The sequence below is a fragment of the Peromyscus eremicus genome, unplaced genomic scaffold, assembly GCF_949786415.1.
Source record: "Peromyscus eremicus unplaced genomic scaffold, PerEre_H2_v1 PerEre#2#chrX_unloc_3, whole genome shotgun sequence".
NCBI lineage: Eukaryota > Metazoa > Chordata > Mammalia > Rodentia > Cricetidae > Peromyscus > Peromyscus eremicus.
This window is the reverse complement of record NW_026734290.1, coordinates 1,759,393-1,777,695: the sequence shown is the minus strand read 5'-3', so window position 1 is coordinate 1,777,695 and position 18,303 is coordinate 1,759,393. Positions and strand designations below refer to the sequence as shown.

The following is an 18,303-nucleotide window of genomic DNA, read 5'->3' as shown; positions in this document are numbered from 1 at the left end:
GAGGGGACATGGAGACAAGCTCTCATCCTGTCCCTAACTCAGCAGTTATCTTCAATTGGTAAAGCTTGGAAATGAAAAATTACTATTCTTTAACAGAGTCTCACTGGGGATACAAACCAATCTTAAGGTCAGGCCCATGCCCAACCATAGATGGCCAACACAAAACAAACTGAATAGCATTTTAGAAGGTTCTTTGTCCCATTATCAAGGAATTTTTTTAAGGGTTACAGGTAATATGTGCATATATTATGGTTTCTGGTTTGGGGTTTTTCTGGGATTCCTGTGTGTGAGAACATGTATGTCTCTGCATCTTTATGAGTTTCTTGTGCTTTTACTTTGGTTCTTTTTTCTTTTGTTTGTTCATTTTCTTCTATTCTGGACTGATTTTTTTAACTTATTTTATTTTGTTATTAATTTTCAGATGTCTGTTTTCTAAGGAGAGGCAGAATGTGTAAGGGGAAACCACCATCAAAATATGTAGAATGAAAAAAATTTCAAAAACTAAAAATAAAAATCAATGAACAAGACCTTCACAGGATGAAGGCAATCAAAATTCCAACATAATCTGGGGATGTGCTTTCCAGACCACCCACCCCTTACTGAGGAGCTACTGGTAGTTGATGGCTGTATGATAAGGAGGACTCATTCTTGTTTGAGCATGTTCAACTTGTAGGTTTCCTGTGTTCCAATGGATGGTCCCACACTTATATACATATATCAGCATTAACTGGACTTAGTGGATTAGCAACAAAAAGAAGGCATGAGGTTGGGAAGAGGCATACTAGAGGTATATAGGGGTATACATATATATGTATGTATTTCTTAGAGATTAAGAAAAGTAGTAACGTTTTAAAAAAAACCTGCATTGTATCCTTAACATGGCGGTAGATACATTCAGACACTGGCAAAAAAAAAAAACATTCTTAGGAAATCAGAACTCATATCAGGTATTTCAACAGAGTCAAATGCAAGAAATTGCTTTGGCCATCAATGGAAAAGCAAAATGAGAACAACAAACTACCACAGAGCTGGGCCTCAGACCTCCGAGGGGGACACGCTACCCAAAATGTTTCTGGTGCAAGTAAGGAGCACAGCAAGGCGGCTACTGGAGGACTAAAGGCAGGCGAAGGCCAAGAAACTCTACCAGGCTTTTTCTTTTGGACCAACAACCAGCTTCCACCTCAAGACACTTGATTACTTTTGAATGCTCGGCATAGCTTAAGCAGGTTTCTGGCTAGCCCTTTTAACATAAATTTACCTGTTTCTCTTTATCTACCTTTTGCCTCGGGGCTTAGAACCTTTCTTCTGTATCTCTTACTTTCACTGCTTCTCTGTGTCTGGCTGGTGTCTGCCTGACTTCCTGCCCCAGGCATGTCCCTCATTCTCTCCTCCTTTTTTTCTCATTCTTCCTTCACGTGAGCTTAGAGTTCTCCTCCTCCTATTTATTCTCTCTGCCTGCCAGCTCCACCTATCCTTTCCCCTGCCTAGCTACTGGCCATTCAGCTCTTCATTAGACCAATCAGGTGCTTGGGCAGGCAAGGTGAAAGAGATGCAAGACAATTTTACATAATTAAATACACATCCTTACATCACTATACAAATGCAGCATAAACAAAAGTAACACACCGTTACACAGTTAAAGTAAAATTCTACAGCATGTTTGCCTAGTGAAACTATTATTCCACAACACTCAACTGCCATTGCTTCTGTAACATTGACAGGAGCAGCAGACAAAAGGGGAAGGAATAAGCACCTTGCCACCTGTCACTAGTTCCATTTTGGGGGCACTACCTACTAGAGAGCAAAAATGATAAGTGGTTCATATCTCTTAGGCCCACCATCACAAGAAGTTTGGACATGTAGCTCACACAGCTTAACAACTGACCTACATTTCATCCAAGGAGAATGGCGAGAGCTAGGTAAAAGTTAGATTTATTCTTTATCTAGACTTGTAGCTGGAACCCAGGGAGGAAGCAGGAAAGGCAAAGGGAAGGAGCTGAAAAGATAGCTCTGCAGTTAAGTACACTGGCTGGTCTTCCAGAGGACCTGGGTTCGATTTCCTATACCCATATAGCAGCTCACAAGCGACCATCTGTAACTCCAGTCCAAGGAGATCCAATGCACTTTTCTGGCCTCCAGGGGTACAAGGTATGTATGTCTTACACAGACATGCATGCAGAGCAAAGACCCATATCCAGACAATAAATAAAAAATTTAAAGGTGGCTGTAGAGTGATGGCATGCATAATCTTAAAATCGATTATTTTATCTTTTGATTTCTTGTTGTTATTCAATCCCAAAAGTCATTTGGCTCTAGGAAATTTTCCACAAGAAATGAACCTTAACTGAGCATGATGATTTCCAAAACAACACTTCAAAAATTTTTTACCATGGAGACCAGTGTAGATTCACTTAGATTCTCTGGAATGTAAAGAAGCCAAACAGGAAGGAAACTCAGTATCCTTGTATTTGTCTAGAAAATTCTAAAAGTGGGGTAAGACTGAGAGGAGCGCTCAGGAGGGACATGGGGATGTCTGAATTCAGAAATCCCAGCCAAATGTAGGGATAGGTGGACTCAGAGAGCAACATACAAAATATGGGCATTGACAATGGCACTTAATGTGTCATCACTACACTCATGGGAATAAAATTGCAAAAGGCCAACAATCAACAGCTTTAAGGATATTAATCTTACCTCTCACAGCCAACCATTTGCTGATGGTTTTTGTTTGTCATAAGATCTTGTCATACGTATTAAATTGTCAGAAGTAAAATGTAAAAATGCATTTGCTTTTCTCATTGCCACCTTTGAACCCCATTTTTTACAAGCAGATAAAATGAGAGTTAAGGGACAGGGCCCTATCCTGTCAAAAGTTTTAATTTGTTAGTAAAAGCTAGATTTGTCACCTCTTTTCTCTCCACATCCATCCACATGACAAGAAGTCATAGGATCTTGGTCCCTGAATTACTTCTGGTCAATGACTTTCAATTCTCCTCTTATCTTTTAGATAAGCATTTGGAACAAGGCCTCAGATGGTTGTGTTTATGCCATCACTCAGGCCGTGGATGTACATCCTTTTCACACCACCCTGAGCAGCAGTACAAGGAGTGGGTTTGAACTATTAAAGGGAGTGATTAGACTTTGGAAAGGATGGATTAAAGACTCTGTGGGACATCTGAGTGGAGACATACGTCTGAGATTGAAGTCAGAGCTCTATGTTGATGTCATAGCGATGGGAATTATCACAAACCTGGAGAGAATTAGTGAAGTTATACAAGAGGAGGATAAATGGAAGGGACGTGAGGAGAGGGAGAGGAGGATGTGTTCGGCACATAGCAGTGGGATCTAACTACGTGCTAACAGCTGAGGCCAGGGGAAAAGGACTTGTTAAGGAAATGAGCAGAGGACAAATTATCTATTTGTTTACCCCCGATACTCTAAATAGTTGTCAGGGTAGGCCTTGAGGAAGCAGGAAGATCAATTCCACTACAAATGATGTTTTGTGTTGGCTCTGCTGGCGATGGAAGCTAGGTTTTTGTACATATTAGGCAAGTGCTCTACCACTGGGGTTCTCATTTACTGGCTGTCATCTTCTTTCTCAGTATTTTTTTGTCCTTGAGGACTCTGAATAGATAAGGTATTCCTCACTGACAATCAGTTGGTATCACAGATGTTTGGTTAAGCTGATAGTAAGCAAAGCTAAGCCCCCATGTACCAAAGACATGGTGACATTGTTTCAGAATTAGTGTTAATTTGTTTTTTGGATGAAAGCCCTTTGCTGTCTCTAAAATATTGTATTGTGAGATAAATATAACTATGGTCTAAAAAACTGGTTCTTAAGTCAATTAAAACTGAAAAATGCTGGATGCTATGTGAGAGTCAAAACACAGTATAACAAAGGCTGTGCCAACTCCTCTGTCAAAAATTTTTGAATTCATTGAACATAGAATTAGTGAATTTTTAATTTTTTTTTTTTTGGTTTTTTGAGACAGGGTTTTTCTGTGTAGCTTTGCGCCTTTCCTGGGACTCACTTGGTAGCCCAGGCTGGCCTCGAACTCACAGAGATCCATTTGGCTCTGCCTCCCGAGTGCTGGGATTAAAGGCATGCGCCACCACCGCCCAGCGAATTTTTAAATTTTGAGTTAAACTATTTGATATCAGATTCCTCTTCCCTGGAACAGTACAATCTAGATGAACAGAGTTGCACAGAACCCATGTATATCTATTAACCCAGACTCTTTCCTAATACTGTCAGTAAAATTCAGGATGATTTAGAATCACCTGAGAGATTCGAGAAACACACCTCTCAGTATATCTGTGAAGGCACTTGCACATAGGACTGTCTAAGGTGGGGAGGAGCCTGAGAGAAAATATTTAGAAACACAGTAATTGAAAAAAGTCATCCTGTGTAAAATTATAAGCAGTAACCCCCAACAGTAAGAAAACCATCTCCCAACTAGCTGGGCGGTAGTGGTACACGCCTTTACTCCCAGTACTTGGGAGGCAGAGGCAGGGGCATCTCTGTGAGTGAGTTGTCTACAGAGTGAGTTCCAGGACAGGGTCCAAAGCTACACAGAGAAACCCTGTCTCAAAAAACCAAAAAAATGAATAAATAAATAAATACATAAACACATAAATAAATAAATATAGGAAAGAAAAAAAAGAAAACTAACAATTTGAGAAAGACACCCAACATATATCTCTGGCCTGAACACACATACAGGTACATGTTCAACACTCTGCCACACACATAAACATGAATATGAATGAACACACACACACACACACACACACACAAATAAATGTGCATATGACATGCTGACAACTGCAATGAGGTAATGGTATCATCCATCCTGTGTCAGGAGATGCAAAAAGGCAGCTCTCCTTTGCATAAAACATTGTCACTGCTCACTTATCTAGCTGCCATAGCATTGTGTGAAGCTAATAGTTGGAGACATAGGATCCTGGACACAGCCTTACGGTTTTGATGACTTCGTGATTAACATGAGTAATCTTATACATTTTCTAGGTGTGTTATGAGAAACAATTATAGATATATTTATACACATTCTGTGAAATGCATAGAATAACCTAGCAACAGCATCATCACTGTTACACAGGATTCTCTTGACCAGAATCAACACAACCCAAGGTTCTTTATGGGATTTTAAATCTCTATGCAGAAAATAATCACCTTCTGGTCCGGCAAGATTATTAAGCAGGTAACGGCACTTGCTGCCAAGCCTCATGACCTCAGTTCAATCCCTGGGACCGACATGGCGAAAAACCAATTCCCACAGACTGCCTCAGATGCAAAGTAGTATAAACAATGGAATAGGAATCCAGAGTTCAGAGTTGAGTTCAGATACTTTCATTGATTAGAATTCAGACTGTTTTTTCCAACATTGACCTTACTTTTTGTTTTGTTTTGTGTTTGGGTTTTTTATAGGGGGTTTTTGGTTTGTTTTGTTTTGTTTTACCTAGAAAAGACAGGAATTAATTTGGAACACAGTAACCAGATGTTGGGCCCTGACCTTTGGTCCTTGGGGAGCTGTTGCCTTGCTTGCTGACCTTGATCAGATGTCCTCCCTATGCTAATTCCCTGCCGGTTTCATTCCTCCTAAACAGCTTACCGAAGGTGCCTTGTTTGTGTATCCTGCATATTGGTGGAATGCTAGAATGTAAAACACCTGTAGCCTACTTTTGCCCTCCCAGGTTCTTCCACTGTACTGTAAGTCTATATTTAAGGCTTCCTCCCTCCTTCAATAGGGGGCATTCTACTGAGAGGAATGGCCTGCTGTCTTGTCTCTCTTTTTAATCCTCAGCCTCTCGCTGGGACATGGTGAATGGGTAGTAACGCGGGCGTCGCTACAACCAGAAAGCTTCTGAAATCTGATATTTGTCTTCTTTTGAGTCTATAAAAAACTTTGCTAATATGAGTTTATGATACTCCTGTTTGCTGAATAACAATGTCAGGTAATTTGATATTTAGCCAATAAATCAAAACTTATTAATGTACTTGTGTCTATTGAATTACTCTTGTCAGAGAACAGGATGAGTTAAATCAATCTCCCTTTAATGAGATCTTTCTTGATGAAAATATTAAGAGTGGATATTTCAGAGTGAGACTTCAAACAAGGTGAATCTTATGGTGATGCAGTCTAAAACCAACAGTGTCCTGATGGATTAAAAAAGAACAATGGTTTTGATAGAGAATTAGATGACCTGGATAAACCTTCAAATGCAAAACATAAAAATACTAAAAAATAACCTTAAGTCTCCACAGATACCTGCTTACTGACAAAACAAAAGAATATTTAGGCTAAGCAATGAATGATGGTAAAATCTCTGAGAACTTCAACTGACTTGCTTCCAAGAGAATTGGGTGAGATTGAGTTAACTCTCAGAATCATGAGGAAATTCAAGGGCTTCAAAGCCCAACAGAAGATCCCCCATAAGACTAGGACAGGAAAATTTTCTCCAGCATAAGGCAAACTAAGAATTAAACCCTCATGGACAATCCAACCCCAAGAGAGAAGCCTGGAGAACTACAGGTAAATTTGCTAGTATCAACCTTGTTAGTGAGTACAAAAATAAAGCCTCAGAATTCATAACCACAAACAGGTACATATGAGTAAGTCTAATTCACACTAACTTAATTGTGCCACAAAACCTCAAACCAAGAATGTAATTCATATAGATTCCAGACTCACAGAAGAAAACTCAAATCTTTTAGAGGAATGTCCTTTCTCTCAGCCCTCAAACATTCCATTCAATTTTTTCTGAGAAATGATCATGTTATATATACAAAAATTCTTACCTAATTTAGGAAACAAGACTGAAAAAGACAATAGAAAATTTAGGCTAGTGGATCATTATACATTAGAATTATTAGATATAAAACATAAAACGTAGTTAAATATAGCTTATTGAAAACAAAACGTTTAAACATAAGAATAAATACCAGGCAAATAGGGGAAAGTATATACTTTCTGGAAAATTAAGATGATTTAAATAACCTCAACATTTTAAAGATAGTAGAACACATAGTGAGTACTTATGATATTTTGTTGAATGAATACATGATTATAAAAAATGTATTACCCTAAGCACAAAAACACTTGAAATGATATGAGACTGTTGTGTTTTGCTAAATGGGTCCATTACCAATGAAAACTCAAGGATCAGATATTGGGTAAAACCTTAGGGATCAAAGAAGCACAGGAGGAGTGAACAGCTGACCTTTCCTTTCTTACCAGAGACCCACCCAGCACACCTTCTATCCACATGTCCCAGGTCAAAGAGAGCTCTTTAACTCCAAGTCCCTCCCTCCTCCTTCCTGTCCAACTTCCCTATCTGTACTCCTGGCTTTTCTATGGCTAATTCCAGTCAGTTAGCCACTGGTTCCACCCCCTCATTCAACATTAACACTATTAACATAGTCTAAGAGTGTCACAGTGTGATTAAATATCCTGCAACAAGAGAAGATATATAGATATCTCTGGCTCCAGAGAACAAGCATAGACAAAAGGACAAATAGATTGCCATCTACACCTTGTCCATAACAAGTCTAGAGTATGCAACACATCCAGTGAAGACTTTCTAAGTTTAATAAATATCAGAGAGTAGCTGAGATTATGAAATAGTGAAGAGAGATTTCTAAAGAGAAGGAAAGCTTAAAGCAGATGACAGTATTCCTGAAGAGAGTGAGTGAGAGAGGGAGAGAGTTGTTTCAAATGGCTGATTCACTGAAGTAGAATAGTTAGGTGAGAATTTGAATGTTGCCTCTCTAAAAGCTAAACATTTAAGTCAATACTAAGAAAAATTAAATACTTCTGCTTTCTGTTTACTTTGTATGTCTCCTCTCTTATTAACAAAATGTCAACTACATTGGAAATGCTTTTTCTTGAATATTACTAAGGACCAACCTTAATAATCATCTTCCCAGGGGCCCATAAGAGAAGCTACAAATGGCGAGAATTATTTTGGGGCAAAGAATCTAAGTACACCGAGCTCTTTTGTCTGTCTACCTTATTCCTCTGGGATAAAATTCTGTCTACACAGCTTCAGTTCTGCGCTCATGCCTAGCTCCTTTCTTGCCTGATTTCTCTCTACATTTACCTGCTGACCTCTAAGCTCTCTCTTAATTTTCTCATCTTAGTTCCGCCCCATCTAGGCCCTCATCCATCTAGTTCTTCCCCATTTCAGCTCCTCTCCCATCTCCTCCTTTCTCATCTTGTTCCTCCTCATCTTGTTCTTCCCCATCTGGCTCTTCCTCATCTTCCATCTTGTTCCTCTATTACTCTCTTCTAGCCCTTCAATCTAGTTCTTTCCCATCTCAATCCATCCCTCTCCAGTTCTTACCCAGCTAGTTCTTCCATTCTCTTTTCTCTTTTAAATCTAGTCCTTCTCTGAAAATAAAACTGCCCTTTTATCCCTTTGACTTTTATCTCTCCAAGATATCTCTGCTCCCACAGTTTCTGGCAAGTATGCTCGGTCGATAGGCAACTTGACTAGGCAACTTTCATCACAGCTAGATGTACATGTAAGTTGGAACCCTTTAGTTCTGAGTTAATTGTTAAGGGTGGATCTGAAACTAGAGGTAAGATTTTGGAAAGGAGAAGGTTAAACTTAATTAGCACATCTGTGACGCCTTCTCAAACAGATAGTCTAGATGCTTAATTCTGTTCTTAAAGAGTACAGAGGTATGTCTGATAAGACTTTCATCCATCTGGGGATGGTCCTGGCCAGATGCTGCTTATGACAATAAGTACAGAAAGGCCTGAAATTAGGAATCCTGGCTGTTACTGCCCAGAAGGTTATCTAAATATCCCTTTAGTAGAGGGGAAATTGTGCTAAAAGAATGATGGAAAAGCTACAATAGCACATGAGATATTCATAGTAGGAAACAGCAAATAATCAAAAGCCAATATCACCAAGACTCTTGAGCCTCAGCTTGACCTCTGGAAGGCCCTTGGCTTCTTCCAGGTATTAGCTTGTCATAATGAGCTGAAATCCTACTTCATGTATTTTTGTGGTTTGCAGCAGCTCTTCCAACCTTCCAGTCTCTTCAATATAGAGAGACAAGAAATAGACAAGAAAGAGGAGAAAGATGCTGTGTACTAGAAGGCAGTTAAGCACACACCCTGACACAAAAGGCTGGTACTCTATAGGTTTCCATTCTGAGTCCAGAGAATTCTGCTGGCTTAGAGCTCTATCCTGGCCCCTGTACCCTGTATATTCACACAGATAACTGGTCTAGGAAGAGCTACTCTAAAGAATTTAAAAGGAACCAATGCATATGCACATATGCTACAAGTGGAAACAAAGGCAAGAAAGGGGGAAATAAATAGCATGATGGATAGGACCTACTCAAAGAAACAAATTGCACTGCAATAAAGTCAAATAATGAGTGAACACAGTGCTAATAATTTTTAAAAGTTAATGGGGAAAATCCATTTCCATAAATTGTGCACGCACGCGCACATACTCACACATACACACACACACTCTCAGAACAAAATTAAATTGCTCAAGAAATGTTAAAACAATAGAAATTTTTGAAATGATTTCAGAGAGCTCAGGAAAAAATGAAAAGGAGAAAAACAGAAACAGATATTAATGAAGATAGCATAAAGGAGAAAAGACATAACTAAGATCATGAGAGGTAGATTGGATTATAGAAGGAGAGAAGGAGAAAGGGGAAGATTGGTTGGAGAAAAGCAATATAAAAATTAAAGAAAAATATAAAAGACGTAGGAACTTAACTTTGTAAGATAGACATTGGAGATCCAATACATATTGATTTTCCAGAAAAAGGGACAAGGACAAAATGGAACAAAAATTACTCAAATCTGTGTTAGACAGTTTCCTTAGTTTCAACATGTTTGATTATTTGAACCGAATATCAAATTGGATCAAAGGATATATGATTTATTTGATGTTTTAAAACACTTGATCAAAAATCACATGGCATGCTATGAAAAATGATATTGAACAATAAATTTATTGATTTACAAGGCACAAAAAGGTGTATATTGAAACCGACCAAAATCATACATGTAGAAGGAGATCATATTGACTTCAAATCTTCATCTAGAAGCACTAATCATCAATGAACAAGGCAATCTTTAAAAGACAATATGTTGCAAGTGTTGCTTACATAGAAAGCCAAATATTTTTAGATATAGATGAATCCAAAGAATATCCTTCTTTTTCCCCATAAATATATGTATATATTTCCCATTTATTGACAATGGATCTTTTTCTCACATAATATATCCTGATTAAGGTTTCTCTTCCCTCTAATCCTGTAGTGATATTTTATTTGTGCTGAAATGTGGTGATATTTTATTTGCATGTTAATAAAGTTTGCTTGGAGATCACAGGAAATAGCATGAAGTTTTAAGTAGACACAAAAGTCAGGCAGAGGTAGCACACTCCCTTAATCCGATCACTTGGCAGGCAGGGTCTCTATTTGTTCAAGGTCACGCTAGGGAACAGAGCCAAGCATGGTGACACACACCTTTAATCCCAGTACCAACCATAGAGATCCTGGAGGTCTGTACAGATAGGCAGTAACAAGCAAGTGAGCTAGCTGGGCTAATAGTCAATGAGAGGGCAGAAGAGCAGGGCAATAAAAGCCTGGGTAGACAGGAAGTCATGGCATTTTGGAAGCTACAGAGCTGGTGAGGTAAGGTGGTTGGTGGCTCTCACTATTTCTCTGATCTCTGAGGCTTTCACCCTTATATTTGGCTCCATGTTCTTTATTTAATAAGACCACTTAGAAATTTGTCTACATAATCCTCCCAGTTTCTTTCCACCTCCTTCTCATCCGATCCACCCCCTTTTTGTCTCTCATTAGAAAACAAACAGACATCTAGGGGATAATAATAAAATGAAATATAAAAAAACAACTAACACATCAGAATAAGACCAACAAACAAAGGGGAAAACATCCCCAAAAGAACAAACAGACACACAGAAAACTACTTGAGCAGAAGGTTATTTGACACATAGACTTGGAGGATAGGAGACTTGACCTCCCAATCCGGTGCTGCTGTAGGGTTGCCTTGCTGCTCTGTAACATTCTGGGATACATCATGAGGACAGAAAGGCCAGGTGAGGGGGCAAGAGCAGGAAGGGAGGAGCGAGGGAAGTTTCCCTATCTGCAGTTCCACATGTCAGCGCCATCACAGTAGCAATCACTTTGAACTCAAGCTTCCTAAGGGACGTTCAGTTTCAGTCAAGTACCTCTGTTTTCTTTTCTGAAGTATTTAAATGATGAAGGATCCACTGGGAAAGGCCAACTTACAACTACAATCCATTTTTAAGAATCCATACAGTACTGGAGACAGACGTTAAAGTGATTAGGATTCATTTTAGGAACATCGGCTCTTTAGTGTTTCAGCCCATCTGTGGGTATTGTCTTTTTTCGTTCCTTTATTTTATTGAAAATATTTTTCTCATATATTATATCCTGATTAAGATTTCCCCTCCCGGGGGCTGGAGAGATGGCTCAGTGGTTAAGAGCACCGACTGCTCTTCCAGAGGTCCTGAGTTCAATTCCCAGCAACCACATGGTGGCTCACAACCATCCGTAATGAGATCTGGTGCCCTCTTCTGGCCTGCAGGGACACATGCAGGCAGAATACTGTATACATAATAAATAAAATAATTAAAAAAAAAAAAGATTTCCCCTCCCCTACTTCTCCCATTTTTCTCCCAACCTCCCTCCCATCCTGATCCACTCACTTTCTGTCTCTCATTAAAAAGCAATTCCTTCTTAAAGTACGTGAAGAGGATTCATTTAACAAATTAAAGGGATTTATAAATAAGAACAAATTTCTGGTAAGCTTTAGCTCTACTGAAACAAAAGTTTAAAAATAAGATACTTGTGAAAATAATGATGATAAAATACAGCATAATGTTAGAAAAAGTGGCAAACTAAAATTAATGTCTTCTCAAAATAAAGCCATATAATTGAAACCAAGTATAACTACATGCTTTCTAAGAATTGGTTTTTGTTTATTTATTTGTTTGTTTGTTTGTTTTGAGAAAGAACTTAAAGTTGGATAAGTAGGAAAGGGTAGAGGATTTGGAAGGACTTGTGGGATGGGAAAATCATGATCAAAGTATAAATTTAAATATTGTCTTAAATAATAAAATGTATAACAAGAAAACGAAATGCCAATTCAGAGCCTGAAGAACAGTGGCAAAATGGTTCCCTGGTGTGGTAGCTTCTTTCTCTACTGCTGTGACAAAGCACAGACCAAAACAATTCTGGGAAAGGGTTTATTTGGCTTACAGGTGACAGTCCACTGTGGAAGGAAGTCAAGGCAGGAACTTGAGCACAGAAATCTGGAGGCCGAATCTGAAGCAGAAATCATGAATGGATGTTGCTTGCTGGCTTCTGCTCTGCCTTACTATGCTACCTTTCTTATATAACCTATGGCCACCTACCTAGGCAAGGGACCACTCACAGTGGGCTAGACCTTTCCTCTATCAATCAGCAGTCAAGAAGATGTCCCACACACATGCCCAAAGGCTAGCTAATAAAGGCAGTTCTTAAACAAATGTTCCTTCTTCCCAACTTGACAAACGAAACCAAAAATCAGACAGTATATCTTGCATATACAAGCGTCTGGTCTTGAATTCCAGTACTAGGACACAAAAATGAAAAGAAATGGTCATCTTTTTTAAAAAATTGTATCAGTTGCTTGTTAAGACACAGAGCAACAGGGACACACAACCATTTCTAATAGAAATGCAAAATAAGAATGCCACTTTAGAAATGGTGTGACAACCCCTTACCATGCCAAACATTGACATACCTTTGTCCAAAGTATTGACCCCCCAACACACACACCTACAAGGATGGAGGTATGCCAAAGGAAGAAAAAAGTCTCTATCAAATTGCAGCAATATACACAATAAAATGAATATAGACATATTGAATGATAACACAAAGTATAGAATAAACATGTATGCATCCACACTGATATAAATAAATGTGAATGCTGTGACTTGGATTTAAGTTGCTTCCGACAGGCTCATATGTTTAAGAACTTGGTTCCCATATAGTACTGCTGTGGAGTATTTGGAAGACGGGTCTCCTAGCTGGTGGATATGGATCAATAGGGGTGGGTTTTGAAGGACAGAGCCTACGCAGTTTCTGGTCCTCTTTCTGCTTTTTGATACGTTAAGACCTTAACATGTCTGTCACATCTTCTCCCACCATACCATTCTACCTAGTCTTTTCTGTCATGGTCTGAGTGCTGACTCTGAAACCAGGAGCCCCAGAGTGAAATTCAATCAGATGCTTTCTAAGGCAGGGACAGTCTTTGAGGTTTTCTCCTAACATCAAGAGGGGTTTTCTCAGCTGCTTGATGCTCTTGTTTGTAAAGAGGAACTATCCATTGTTTTCACTTGCTACCAGCACTATTGTGGCTAATCTTCTCTTGATTGCTTGCCAGCAAGATCTACATTTTAATAGGGTCGTTGCATTTGAGTCTTCTCATTCTTGCTTCAGAATAGTTAGTCCCCTTAGGAAGCATTATAGAGCTCTCTGTTCTAACAGCCTAACTCCCAGCATTGGCAGGCATTGTTTATTACTGCTCTGTGGATGGAGGCAGAAGTCTATTATTCTCCCACCTGTACCTTTTAGTGTCAGGACAAAGTCATCCCTAGACCCCTGGCTCCTCTTTACCTCTCAGTATGAAGTCTTTTCCTTATAAACCAGCTTAGGTAAGGTTTAGGAGGACCATTGTTCTTGGCCAGTTTATGGAGAAAGTTGCCCAGTTGCAATGGGCCAAGCATCCCAACCATCAGCTCCCTTGGACCTCACATTCATTCTTTTCCTGCTCTCTGCAGTTCTCAGAGCCCCCTAACCTCATAGGCCCTCAAGTCCCACCACCAGCCCTAAGCACCGCCTTGTGGTTTTTACACAGAAACTCTTCCCCAAACTTCCCGTCACCCTTACATGGATCCTAGGAAACGATCTAATGATCAACTTACAGTTAAAATGTGAACTTTTTATTGTTAACGATCTTGATCTTTGTATAAATATTTTCTGTATAAACAAAAATGAAAAGAATTTATACTAACCTATGGTGCCTTCTATCACCAGTAACTATTATACTAAATAATGGTATTTGGGTTTACAAATCAGGTTTAGCAGTTTTTCTCCTTTAAGAAATGATCAGCCACAATGAAAGTCACAATTATGGTACCCCTCCTCTCCATTAAATGACCTCAGCAACTATCATTCTATAACAATTAGATATCAGTACTTTAATACTGAGTATGTACATGAATCCCTGAAGAATGATGTTCAAATGTAAACTGCTGGGTAGGTCTGCAGTAGAGAATTCTAACTTGTTCCCAAGGGAAACTTTACTTAGAATAACACTGCATAAAAATTAATCTAAAGGAGACTTGATCCTTGACTGAAAATTGGAGTCTTTAGTTCCATTCATCTACTACACCAAGGATGCTAAGTTATTTACATTTGGGATGGACTTTTAAAATATTACTAAATTCAAAAATGATCCCTGACCTGTATGTCCCCTCTTGAAAACCCCTGACCCACACAAACCATAACACTGACAAAAATGAAGATACAGAAGGCAACAGAAATCTTAGCAAGTAAAGGAGTTTGCTGTGCTAGCCCAACAACCATAGTGTAAGCGCCAAGTCCCAGGGTGGAAGGAAAGAACTGAATCTTGAAAGTTGTCCTTGAACTTCTACATGAGGTCCTTCACACATGTGCACACAAACACAGATACACACACACATACAGACACAGACACAGACAGACAGACAGACACACACACACACACACACACACACACACACATACACACACAAATAGCACGTTGCAGAAATCCAGCAGCAGTCTACAAGACTCCACCTACCAGGGTGAGCAATACAGCTGCCAGGATGGCCTTAGGTCTGCTGACCCAAGCTTCCAGGTCAAGGCGGCGAGCAAAGAAGGGCCTCCCAGGTTGACCCCGGACCTGCTAGAGCAGTGGGATGGTGGTGTCCCAGAACCAAGAGCACACGGGAAGTTGTGACACCAAGGGAGACTATCGCCCAACTCAATGGGACCCTAGTCCCAGCACCGGGTTCCCACCTGGCAGAAGACTGCTCACAGATGGACACAAGGGAAAGGGACAGGCAGCTGTGTACACTGATCAGGACTCCAGGGTGGGGGCCCAGAGCTTCCTGTCCCATGCTCCGATGGTCTAATATTGAGATGGGAGTGGAGAAGGGCTTCCTTCCAAAACCTTGGCCTCCATGGTGAAGTGCATTCAAGTGGATGCTGCCCCACATCATCCAAGCAGGGAACACTGGGGCCAGGGACATCCACAACCTCGCCTCAACAGGCAGGCCGTCCAGGTACCTGAGGTGGAGACAACAACACATCAAAAGAAGAAACATTGCACCCACTTGCCCTCTTGCCTACCAAAACTTGGGACCGGTCCCCACCTTAACCGTCTCCTAGGCAGCACCAGGCAACCATTCTGACCTACATCCACATCTGTCACAATCTCTCTCCTCTGCACAGACCTCCACCTCCCACCCCTAACCTCCCACCTCCCGACCCTACCCTACACCAACTACCAGGCACCACTCAGGAAACTTCTCTTCCTGTTCTGTAACTTCCCCAAAACCTGACAGGCAAGGAACTCTCTGTATCCTCTGTGGACAACCACCTACCTGTGGCAGGGCCTAGGAACACACACGACTCGGCTCTCTCAAGAGATTCCAAGTGGACCGAGGACAGGTAACATAGAATCTGAGGGACAAGAAGCAATTCTCACTCTTAACACCAGGATGCCTACAGCACACACCCACCCTGTGTGTCCTTATGGATTTCCCTAAACATTCCACGTGTCCTCACACAAATTTCTCTCCACGGGCCCAGACCCATGGAACAGAAAAAAGTGTCCACAGACAGAGTGGGTCTGCCCACCAGCCTGCATGAAAAAAAAACACCAACAAACTAGAGAACAACCAACACCCCACAGGCAGATTCTCATTTGCTCTGGCCTTACTTTCTCTCTCTCTCATTTATCTATCCTCCTCTACCTCCACCTCCACCTCTATCTCTGTCTTTCTCTGTCCCTCATTCTATGTACAGTCCCCTCCCTGGTATCCAGGTTAGCTAGGCCACGTTCAGTAGGGAAATGCTTTTCACTCCTCAACAGGAAGCCTTCCTTCAATGAGCACTGAAAGTCTCCAGAGGCTCTCCTCCACACTGCTGAAATCTTCCATGATGAAGCCTAGAAGAAAATCACTCTCCCTGCCACCTGGAGACAAGCCTGTCTATGCTCTTCCAAATCTCCCTCTCTACAAAGCTTCCTGGAGACTTTTGCTGTGGCTAAAAAGGGAGCTTCCTGGTGATGGGGGTGGGTGTGGAGGACCTGACTTCATGGACCTGCCTGTCATTCCACTTTAAAGGGTGGTACTGCCACCTTCCAAATGGTTCCTACACAATGCTCTTACCAACCACGCTCTGGCATGCCCCTGAGCCCTAATCCACACACACGAAGCACCACTCCAAACCTTGTACTCACCTGAGCTGGATCTGAAGGATGGAGCCCTAAAAGGCTTCCCTACATGCAAACCTGTTCTTCCTCTACATCCCAGAGCTGACGACCATAACTCGTACATACTGTGCCTCTCAGGCACTGCTATGACTTCTCACAGTACTGGGCCACAATAATCCCAGGTATACACACACACACACACACACACACACACACACACACACATACACAAAAGCGCTCCTGCATGCTTAGCAGTTGTAGGACTCCAGATAGTGCCCTCTGTTAATTTCAGAGCCTTCTCTAAGTATTCTTCCTGCTGAGATGATGTCTGGACATGAGAATGCAGGACAAGGGGCTTTTGGACCTTTGATGGTGGGAGTTCTTCCTGGGTTTAATGCAAATGAAGCTAGGCAGGAGAAGACAGGACTATGTGTGTCCTGAATGACACAGAGGAGGCTTGTCAGGGGAAGCACGGGCTGTGAAACCTGGCCACTATGGTACCTAAGTCCTGCCTGGCCTCTTTGTGAGCACCCCTGAGTCCAAACCCTGTTCTGGATGCTTCTACTGGAATTCACCTTGAGCCACCACACTGCCATACTGGGACCGAACAATCAGGTTGGATAGGATGATGATTGGGGAGTTGAGGGTTCCAGATCCCTTACAGGGATCTGGGGATGTGGCTCTGGAGCTGGAACCTTTTCTAACAGGTCCCAGTGCCTAAATTCAACCTGTAGCACAACTCAAGAGAAAAGCCAGTTGTAAAAGAAACAAAAGGCAAGCCAGAGAGAAGTCCAGGCAGCCAGAGAGGAGAGGGGATGGCAGGAGGAGATAAATGGATGACAGACATTTGGCCAAGGTGGCTAGCAACCAGGCCTGAGCCCCTGAGCACCTCCCAGAGATGCAGGGCAGAGTTTGTGTGGTCCCCGGAAGTGAGCTGTGGATACTGCTAGGGAGGCTCAGACAAAAGCTAGGGGGTCCCGGGGTGGCCTTGTGCACCACCTTAAGGGCAGGCGGGCTGGCATGGAGGCAGGAAAATTTCCACACAACCACCCCCATGCAGCCCAGGCTGCACAATCCTCTGCAGAGTGCTCCTCTCCTGCTCCCAGACATGGCAGCCACAGGACCCGGGAGGCTGCGCTTCCATGAACCCCCAAGCCAGCCACGTTTTGCCCGCCCGGAGCCTGTCATCTGGACCCTGCTTCCTCCTGGAGCTCTCCTGGGTCATGGAGTGGGCCAGAGAAGCACTTTGGTCCTGGGGGACCCAGGCGGGAGCCCTTCCCTAGGCGGCACGCCTCCATTTCCAGGGTAGCACAGGGACCTGCTGGCGGAATTGGCAAACTGAATCCGCGGGATGGCAGCAGGGCACAGAGATTGCCAAGGGCCAAGGGCGAAGGGTGCTCTCTCTCCGCCCTTCACAAAGCAAAAAAAAAAAAAAAAAAAAGCCAAAGCTCCAAGATGGAGGACAACCATCTAGCCTAGGACTGGACAGACATGCCACTCTAGGGCTGCTGCTAGGGATTCAGTGGTGTGCAGAAGGTGAGGGTGTGGTGTGTAGATGGGGGTAACAGACTTGAACTGGTTCCTCCATTGTAACCTCCATGCACTGCACTTCCCTGACACATTCGGCTTTGTGCCAGCCCCTGAAGGCCCTGCCTGAGGGTATGGTGGGGTGCAGGGAGAGAGGGCAGGTGGTGGAGGGTGTCATGGAGGGGGCCAAGTGGGGAGTGTGTGGATGTGGGGGCAGGCTCAT

At 41.9% G+C, this 18,303-nt stretch overlaps 1 long non-coding RNA gene across 1 annotated transcript; it reads right to left on the bottom strand.

Moving 5' to 3' along the window:
* Positions 1–12,280: 12,280 nt before the first annotated feature.
* Positions 12,281–14,070, bottom strand: LOC131901125 (uncharacterized). The gene is made up of 2 exons (XR_009376375.1): positions 14,017–14,070; positions 12,281–12,373 (listed from the first exon to the last, which is right to left on the bottom strand). It is a non-coding gene; the product is annotated as an uncharacterized LOC131901125 (long non-coding RNA).
* Positions 14,071–18,303: the final 4,233 nt, after the last annotated feature.